This window comes from Brachyhypopomus gauderio, chromosome 7 (genome assembly GCF_052324685.1).
Source record: "Brachyhypopomus gauderio isolate BG-103 chromosome 7, BGAUD_0.2, whole genome shotgun sequence".
NCBI classification, from domain to species: domain Eukaryota; kingdom Metazoa; phylum Chordata; class Actinopteri; order Gymnotiformes; family Hypopomidae; genus Brachyhypopomus; species Brachyhypopomus gauderio.
The window spans coordinates 12,800,754-12,810,611 of NC_135217.1; the positions used below are offsets into that span (position 1 = coordinate 12,800,754).

The 9,858-nt window shown below is 41.8% G+C and overlaps 1 long non-coding RNA gene across 2 annotated transcripts in view; it reads left to right on the forward strand.

The window, feature by feature from the left end:
* Positions 1-4,382, forward strand: part of LOC143518947 (uncharacterized) — a 28,938-nt gene extending 24,556 nt beyond the window's left edge. For both annotated transcript variants that reach the window (XR_013132312.1, XR_013132313.1), the window contains 2 exons: positions 802-879; positions 3,410-4,382. This is a non-coding gene — a long non-coding RNA (uncharacterized LOC143518947). The remainder of the gene's footprint in view (positions 1-801; positions 880-3,409) is intronic.
* The last annotated feature ends 5,476 nt before the right edge of the window (positions 4,383-9,858 follow it).

Below are 9,858 nucleotides of genomic sequence, written 5' to 3' on the forward strand. Positions count from 1 at the left end.
ATCCTCCTGCTCGTTAGCCCAACTAGCTGAGTCATCTTTTGTCATGTGAAAGTGGTGCCATTTGTTGTCACATTAACTCCTTTACTGAACTGCACAGTGCTGCTTTTTTTTTGGCTGGATTTTTGCTCACTGAGTCATTGATATATCTGCCAGGGGTTGTGTAATAAAAAAAACAAAAGGTTTAATTAGGTAAATCAATATATTCATTATATCAAGATAATATAATGATAGCAATCATTACTAATGTTACATTCTACCTAGATTAGTAGGATATTGTTGGCTTCATTTACATTTCTGTCTGTTGTTGCTGAAGTAGACACCAGGGCCAAAGACAAAAGATAAATAAAAACATGTACGAGTAAACAAAGCCAGCAAAATCCTTCCGGCCAAATATTGGCAACATCATTAGAGTAAATGTAAATACAAGTACAAATATTGGCCAGTAATGTCAGCCAAGCTGATATCAAGCACTATTGGACACAGTGAACTGCAATCAGAGATCCTGCAAAACTAGTCGTTATTCTTGATCACGTTTTAATATTGTGAAAGGAGGAAAAGCAACATGGAAGTGTGTGTGTGTGTGTGTGTGTGTGTGTGTGTGTGTGTGTGTGTGTGTGTGTGTGAGAGAGAGAGAGAGAGAGCGTGTGATTGAAAGAGTGAGACCATCTGAGTGACTTGAGCTCAGAAAGGCGAATCAAAGTACATCTCCATGTAACATAGGAGGTTTTCCAAGAAAATGTGCATTGCCATTCCTCACACTCCCACCTTATCTTTAATCAAAATGAAATGTTTCATTTCCAGCCCTGGTTGCTGCCAAGACTCTGTCAGCCGGATGTACTCAGCAGCGATTCGGACCGTGATTCAAGGGCCACAGCTGAGGTAAAGGGAGAAATGCTTGGCCTGATACATTCAGGGAGGATGCATCTTACGATAGATCAGCGTGTGTACATGACTGAAGGCAGAGTCGGTGAGCAGGGAGGTTTAAACATTTCTCCAGAGCCTTAGGGCATGACTTCAGCAGAGATTCAAATGGAAGGGATGCTGTCTCATACTGTATGATTGCAAGAACTGTTCCGAGGCCTTACTGAAGGTGACAGAGGCATAGACGTGTGAGGGCCACACAGGTTAAGGCAGGCAGGAGGTCAAGACGAAGGCACAGGGTTCCATTAGAGCCAAATGTGCTGATGAGGTCTGGATGAGTATGTGTGCGCAATTTGTCCTGCTCCCCTTTCAGTCTCTCCCTCCGTTTCACACGTAGGCATAAACTTCCTGCGACCCGTGATTTTTAACCTTTTGACCTCTTCCAACCCTGGGGAAGAGCAGGTGGAGCAGGGCCAATAAATGAACAGCTTTACAACAGGATGTTTCTGCACATACCTGCAGCCACTTTGACAGAAACACTTAGCACAATAAAACCCCTGGCTAATTGTAAACACAGAGACATTGTTAGAGAGGGTTTGGTTTGTTTCACATCTGAATGCAGCATTATTTGTATTCTAGGCCAATAGTTTGAATTAAATGTCCAAATTAAACTAATTTGTTTTGCCCTGAAATACAATTCCCTCAGTTCTGCACATTCCTTTATAATAAGGGTCAGGCTCTAAGAGCCAAATGTGGTATGACATGGCTCAATTTTCAGAGAGTCTGGAGAGTCCGGCATGTTGGACATGGTCGAGTCCCCTGTGCTTGGCCCATGGCTCCTAATCAGAGGCCTGCAGTGGAGCCTATCCAGATGCCATAAATATCTGTCCTCACAGTCAGCTATGAGATTGCACAGGACACATACATCACGTTGCTCTCCCTCAGTCCAAACACAAGTGACTGACAGAGAGAGAGAGAGAGAGAGAGAGAGAGAGAGAGAGAGAGACATATAATTGGATAAAGGCATTTTGTTATCAGAAGAAAAATCATTGGTTTACCATACACCCTGCAAAAGACATTTCTTCCAATATGTAAGCAGCTAGAATTAGGACACAAGAACACACGTATACACACCCTTGCACGTCCGCAGTCTGAGAGGAACACATGCTATTACTAACATGAACCAGATGCATTCTCTGTTACTAGCAAAGCTGAGTTTAGTGTTTCGTCATACAAGTCTGGTTTACCGTGATCCAAGATTCTGCAGTCTTTTTTTTTGCTATAGTTCTGCATGGACATTTTCTTGAATATTGTGAACTGATCCCAGCTCAGCTTGACACTGTGTTTTGGCTGCTGTCTTTAGCACAGGTTTGGACACGACTGACTGAAGGCTAGAATGAGGCTGCTTGTGGAAGTTATGTTAGATGTTCTCATGTTCGTCAGTGCATTAATGGTCCCACACATCAATTTTGTGTCGGTTGTGATCCAAAACATAATAATAATGATGTATGAATGAGAATTACTTCAGGTTTACGCATAGGGTTTGAACCTTTCCAAACGGGGATTGATTTAGTTGAATTTCTCGACATATGATGACTGCAGTTTTCAGGATGAGCAAAGCAGTATTGTATGCGATCCTGCACACATGCTGGAATTCCCCTGTAGACGGACATGGAAACGTCTCCTCATCTCCTCATCCAGCTGCAGCTGCAGTTTGCCTGTGTGTTGCTCATATGATCTTGGTGTGTGTGCGTGCGTGTGTGCGTGCGCGCGTTCCCCACAGCTGCGGCCTGACTAACAGTTGTGCGCTCTCTTGGGACAGAATGACCAGCCAGAATATGCACCACAGCACATTCTCATTGCCGTGCTTGTGTGTGTGCACAACTGGAGTGTGATTGAAGTGTTTTGTTTTCCAGAGAGACTTGTGTGTGCGGTTGTTTCTTAATAGATATTGGGTCAGGCTTTCTTTGTATATTTGTATGTGCATTTTGGCACATGTGTGCGTATGTTTTGGCACAGGCACGCATGTGTGTGTGTTGGGGCTTGTGTTTTTGTGTATGTGTGTGTATGTGTGTGTGTAGACGAGTATGTCCTGCAGCTGTTTCACTAGTGACCTCTAGGGAGCTGTCTTGGGTCAGATACTGATAGGTTGTAGTACTTGTCAATTAAGCATCATTGAGTTTGTGTGTGTTGATGGAGTTTGTGTGGGAGTAAATTGAGTTTGTGTGGGAGTAAATGTGCCTTAATGAATTCCAGGTCATTGTTCAACTTTCCCCAGTGTGTGTTTGCATTCTCATGAGAGTTTGCCTGCTGCTACAGCACTTTGGTTTAATATGGCACATGTGAATGTCTGCATGTGTGTGTGTGTGTATCTAACATGGCATATGTGAATGTGTGCACATTTACTGTAAATGCACACATTTAGGCTTAAATGTTTGAATTTGTTTGAATTAATGTGTGCTATTCCACTGGTGTGAGTGCTCTGTTTTGGAGGTGTGTTAAAGTGTGTGTGTGTGTGTGTGTGTGTGTTTGCATATGCACTCTGCAGCTGCAGTCTGGCTCATTGGATCTCCCTACAGTCCCCACGGTGTGTTCTGGATCGCCGCTCCCTGGTGTTCACTCCGGCTGGGTTCTGCACCTCTACATGCAGCACATACAGAATTCCGGAAGCTAAGCTCCAGGGCCCTAAAACCTGGCCAGATGTCTGCGTGCAGAGAACGTAATGATGATGTACATAACTCATGAACAGCTCGCCTCGATTTAGGGACTTATGTGAGGTCGTAAGGTCATCAGTGTCAGAGGTCATATCAGCCCAGATCTTGAAAGTTCATCAGTTAACATAGTGACGCAGTTTTCTAGAATGTCTTTTACCATTCCTACATGTGTAAACACATACTGTAAATGATGCCATTATGCTGTCATCTTTATCTTTTACCTACTCTATTTTTTATCATAATAGAACTCTGCTGTGTGGCTTTTTGTTGGTTAGTGATTTTGCACTTAAAAACAGTGAACCATTTAAACAACATGTCAAACAAATAGCAACATAGTTATATGATCATATAACTGAACATATAACATAAATGGCAGTGCAACCTTTTGTGCCAGATTCAGACTCTTTTACAAGATCCGAAACAGAATTACAAACTAAAAGGCCCAATACACTTACTAAACTTCAATGTTTATCTGTGTACATAAAACAACAGAAAACAACTTGTTTTGACCACATTTAAAATATTTCACAATGTCCCCGATCAGGCCGAGTGGCATCATAACTCTCAAAATACGAGAATTAGAATGAGACTGGCAAGAGAAATTCATACCAGAATTGTTCACAAGTTTTATCCATTCATTTTTATTCTAAAGCAAAACAGTAAAAGGCCTGTAAACTCTGACTATGTTGATTACACATAACCACAAATTCTTCCACTGGGAAATGTAGTAACTACTCTGAAACAATTAGTTATGCTTGTTCATGGCCTGATTTACAATACTTTTGACAGAAAGAAATGTAATGAGTGTTCTATAAATACCAGTAACATTTGTATCTGCCCCAAAATTGTGTTTGGAATAAACAGATTTTCAGCTTATTAATTTCTAAAAAAAACTGAAATGTAACGGGTTTATTGTTTGTTGTAAGAAGTAATTTTCCTTCAACACATTTATTGCTAACTTGTTCCAATATATCAACATCTATGATACAAATAAAAATGTACTATAGTAGATTAAAGAAAACCACAAGAAGATAAAAATCTATTGGACAACAGTCTAGCCCAGGCGATCTGCCTGTAGGTGAACTTGTAGCAGCTTCAAGAATTTTTTTCTTTTCTTTTTCTTTCAAAGGCTGATTTATCTTATGGTGCTTGGTCATTGTTCCATCTGTAAGTTTAATGGTGGTGACTGTCCTTCTAGTCTCTGTATCTGGTAAGCTTGCAGCTCCATTGCCTTGACGTCATGCTTGTAGTATTGTGTTATACTAATCGGCAGCCATTCTCAAGTGCATAGGGAGAAAGAAAGTCATTTTCTGAAGCACAATGGACCCTTCTGATTGGTTTATTTGTAATCCTGTGGAATGCAAAAGTACTCTGTACATCTTCATGTAGAATAGGAAATCATAGTTTCCCAATAAATTACCTGTGATATAGAACCTATTATCAGACTTAAATCGCTTAGAAGGCGAGTCTTAAACCTCCTTCGGTTAGCCCCTCGTGGAACATTACTATTATAGCAATAGAGGGGAATGGTCTGAAATAGATCTTGCTAGAAATTAATGCTTTCACTCTGGGATCTACTTGTGAGTATTATAACTAAATCAATACTAATCTATTTTACAACTACTATGTCTGCAAGTAGAATACGTTTTCATCTTTATCTACAAGGCTGATGTTTGATATTTCTCTCGTTAGTGTATTTGCTGCCAGGGATAAGGATGCTTGAGTTGATAATGTCTGTTGTGTCCAGTACTAAACTCATATCTCATCCAATGCTAAATTTTATGGGTACACAGGTCACCTTCAAATATCTGTTGTAGAAGAAACTGGACTTGTCAAAATTAGGACCGTATATTAACTAAGACAATTGATTATGTGCCTATGAAGTCTATTAAAAGGTAAGCTATTAAAAAGCTTTCACTTCCTAAATATGTTTGGACAAGAATGGAATCCTATTATTAATGGCTACCCTTCTAGACAGAGGTGTAAAAGATATAACAAAAAACATTTGCCCTGCCCAATGCCTCCAAAGTTTCACACGCTCCTGATGTTCCTCATCAGTAAATCAAATGATCTGATTATCATCATCATGATAATCATCATGATCATGATCATGATGATCATCATCTATGGCAGCGACAGGTCTGTAAAAAAATCCAATAATTTCATTTGGACTGAATAAAATCTAACTGCCTACCTGTCTGCCTAACAGTCTACCTACCTGTCTGTCTAACAGTCTACCTACCTGTCTGCCTAACTATCTAACTACCTGTCTGCCTAACAGTCTACCTACCTGTCTGTCTAACAGTCTACCTACCTGTCTGCCTAACTGTCTACCTACCCGTCTGCCTAACTGTCTATCTACCCATCTGCTTAACTGTCTACCTACCTGTCTGCCTAACAGTCTACCTACCTGTCTGCCTAACTGTCTACCTACCCGTCTGCCTAACTGTCTATCTACCCGTCTGCCTAACTGTCTATCTACCCGTCTGCTTAACTGTCTACCTACCTGTCTGCCTAACTGTCTACCTACCTGTCTGCCTAACAGTCTACCTACCTGTCTGCCTAACGGTCTACCTACCCAGCTCACAACCTGCCCGTATGTTGTTTTCTGCACGTGTAGTCAGCAGACTCCTTGTTGAGTAGCTTTAGAATAGCAGATAAATTTATACCTGTCCCTACAACACCTTACACCACTGAACAAAGAAAGAAAACATCTATAAAATATAGCTGAGGATTTTTTTTTTTGCAGTTTTACAATATTCAAACCGTTGATAATCCACAAGATATATTTCAATACTGTTTGTCATAAGTATTTAGTTTTCCTGCATTAGAAAAAACTACAGCCTACTGTAGTCAAAGCATTCTGTAGAATTAAATAAATCAAGCAACTAAAGCAGAGCATTCATTAACAGCACTCCCCCTGAAGTCATAAGCTGTAATAAAGATGTCAAGCATTTCAAACAACAGAAGAACGAAGGGGAAGAGTGCTTCCCCTCAACTAGGGTCTTTGACTCCACAGCAAAAAGGAGTTTGGGTCGCTGTGTTCAGTTTGGCTGGCTGCACGGATCCGGACGTGAAGTCTATCTAACTGGCCCAGATGCCTTGTTTTTATGCGTCCGCTATCTCCAGGTTCTGATCACGTCATTCCGACACCAGCCTTGTTAATGTCTGCTAGGGCCTTTTGCCGATGGCTGGGGTCATTTACATGTGCAAGATACAGCTGGGCTAGACGGTGATCTTGAACTTTTGATAGAAGTGAATCAAAGAGAAAAAAAACAATGTGTATTAAGCCATGCATGACTCTTTAACTGTTAGATGTTTGTAACAAGCATGAGCCAGACCCCAGCCTAGAACAGCAGCCAAATAGTTGGTTTCTATAACAAATGAACAGGAAGTCTCTTGAAAACTGAAGGATTACATGGTACTTCGACCAGAATAGCAGTGGCTAAGTGCGAAAGTACACCCTCCACATTCTGCTGACCTGGATTTGGTTATGGGTGGGTCAAGATTTCTTTTAGACCCCCTCATATGTCTCAAACCACCAATGGCCACTTATGAAACTGCAACTCTATTTTATGATGCTTAATTACAGATGTCCTGATAACTACTTTTCTTTTTTCTTAGAGGGTCTGACAGAAAGAGAGAGAGAGAGAGAGAGAGAGAGAGAGAGAGAAGAAGAAGAAGAAGAAGAAGAAGAACTATAGTCAAGATGCCAGTGAGGTAAGCAAGCGATGTAAGAGAAGAAATTCGAAATGCTGTCTGGAGGGGAGAGAGGTATCTGGCCAAGGCCCATGATATCATGGGAAAGGAAATGGCCCATGAAGAAGAAGAAGAAAAGCATAGCAGCTATCCAGTTTATGGAGTGTTTAGGGTGGAGATGTCGTTGCTGTTAGAGGTAGGGCAGGAGGGGTGAGGGGGAGACGGAAAAAGAGCAACAGAGGGTTGATGATGCGTTGCGGTATCAGGAGAAGAACTGCAGTCAGCACTGGAGCGGCACTCAGGCTGCACACACACAGTGACACATGGGGGAATTCCTGCAGAGTCAAGCTCTCTGGATTAGATTTACATGACTCCAGTAAAGTCTTATGGGCACACACACATAGAAACACACATGCACACACACTGTTGTCATGCAGTCCTCGAGACGCATCTGTGCTCAACTGATCTCAGATCATTGGCGAATGAAACCATGGAAAACAGGAGGAGAGTGGTGGTGTGAAATGGGGTCACGGGGAGTGAGTGAAGGCTACATGCACACTGGGGCGTGTTATGGGAACACTTTTAGCTATTTATAGGCTAATTGCAGATGAGGTAAGAAGTATGTTCATGCTCCATTACAAACTCATGTAGGAGATGGCATTGTGTTCAAGGTTTCAGTATAATGCAACTTTGACCTATTTGAGTGTGTGTGTCTGTGTGTTTATGGAAAGGGCTGCTGAATGTAACAGGGCACTCATAATTCATAGCCCAATGTGATGACACACATGGTTTGATCGATGAAGTGGTATAGCTAAAATGACAGAAAATGTTAAGCTTACAAGCTTTGTTATCAACTTTTTCCTCATAAGCTCAGAGTAAGAGATGTCTGAGAGTCAACAAAGTTGTGTAATAACATCAAACTGACAACAGAGTAACTAGTGAACTAGACACTAGTGAACTAGGCACCTCACGGACATGTGAGGATTCTATAATTGTTTGGAATAATATGTTGCATGACATTTGCCATTTGGTCTTGTGTGAAACATTTTGTGCTCTTTCAGTGTGCAAGTTCTGTAGTCGTGTGGCGGGCGGGCTTTGACATACAGATTTCACAGAGCACCTTTCGTCATAACCTTTACGCGTGGGCTGGCTTACCACAGACAAATGAGCTTTCAGCATCCACATGATTCATGATGCTGTTATCCTGTACATATTACACATCCTGAATCAGGGTTGGCACACGCTTGTGCACCTGTTCAGTTTGTAGGCTTCTTCTCCGTGATGGACGGACTTGGCGTAGCGTTGGGGTTCCTCTAACCTTGGTCACAAGCAGCCTCAGGCTAGCCTGGCACGTAAGGTCCACCTGTCCGAGGTCTTGTGCCATGGAGCCAAGATTACTTTCACAAGGGCAAGCTTGAATCATCAGGCAGTACCCCCGAAAGAGGGTTGGTTAAAGACTCGCTCAGTCCCGCCAAGCCACGTTCCTATTGTGTAAAAATGTTGACTGGTCGTCATAGCGCTGGCTAACTGTCATCGCTCTGCATGCGGCCATCAGTCAGCCTGTTGCTATGTGATGTCATAGAGGAAGGGGGTTGGGTCTGGGTCACGCAGGACTGGCTGATGTCAGGTGCCAGAACAAGTTGAGCTATAGTAAACCCTTCTATAAATGAACTCAGTCTGAGTGGAAAAAAGGCACCTATTACCTAGGCAAGCTGCCGGCGAAGTACAGTAACGTCATAAAATGTCATGGACTGTAGTGCTGTCTAAGGTGTGTGAAAATAGACCAAGTGTCAGTTTTTAGGATATGGCAGTTATTGTTCGGTAACAGCTGGTGAGACACTGAGCAGGAATGCACAAGAACAACATGTGACTGATACGTCTGTAATAGGAAACTTATAAAATGCACAAATAAAGCAGATGTACAGTATTTAAAGTGGTCAATGGATGTTACCAGCTAACATGGTGTTGAACTGGTAGGTGGTTATAAATCAGCTGGCAAGTGTGCATCTAAAGGGTAAATGCAGTTCACACGTGGTACAAAGCTACAAATTTGTCCCATTAATTTTCTAGGCCTATATGAGCAACTTTAAATGTACAATGCAAAAAAAGATCAATAATCTATGCTGCTTGAAGGTTTGTGAACAACCCAAGCATGGTAATTATTTTCTACAAAAATGTAAATAATCTTGTGAAATTAACGTCCAAATCTCCAAAAACTGAAAATCTGCCAAATGCAAAAGTATGTGAACTCTTAGAAACTTCTGGCACCTCCTTTTGTAGTAGTTACCTCAACCAAACGTCTCCTGTAACCACAAATGGGTGTCTCGCATCTGCTTTTTGGGATTTTTACCCACTCCACCTTGCTGGTCTCCACCCTCTTCAGATATTGCCACAGCATTTCTATGGGATTGAGGTCTGGATTTTGACTGGGCCAATCCAGATTGCAAATCTTCTTTCTCTTAAGACATTCCTTGGTAGTTTTGCTGGAAAACTTTGGGTCGTTGTCTTGTTGCATAATCAATTTCCGTCCCAGCTTGAACTCCCTGACTGATGGCAGGAGATTCTGGTCAAGAATTTGTTGATA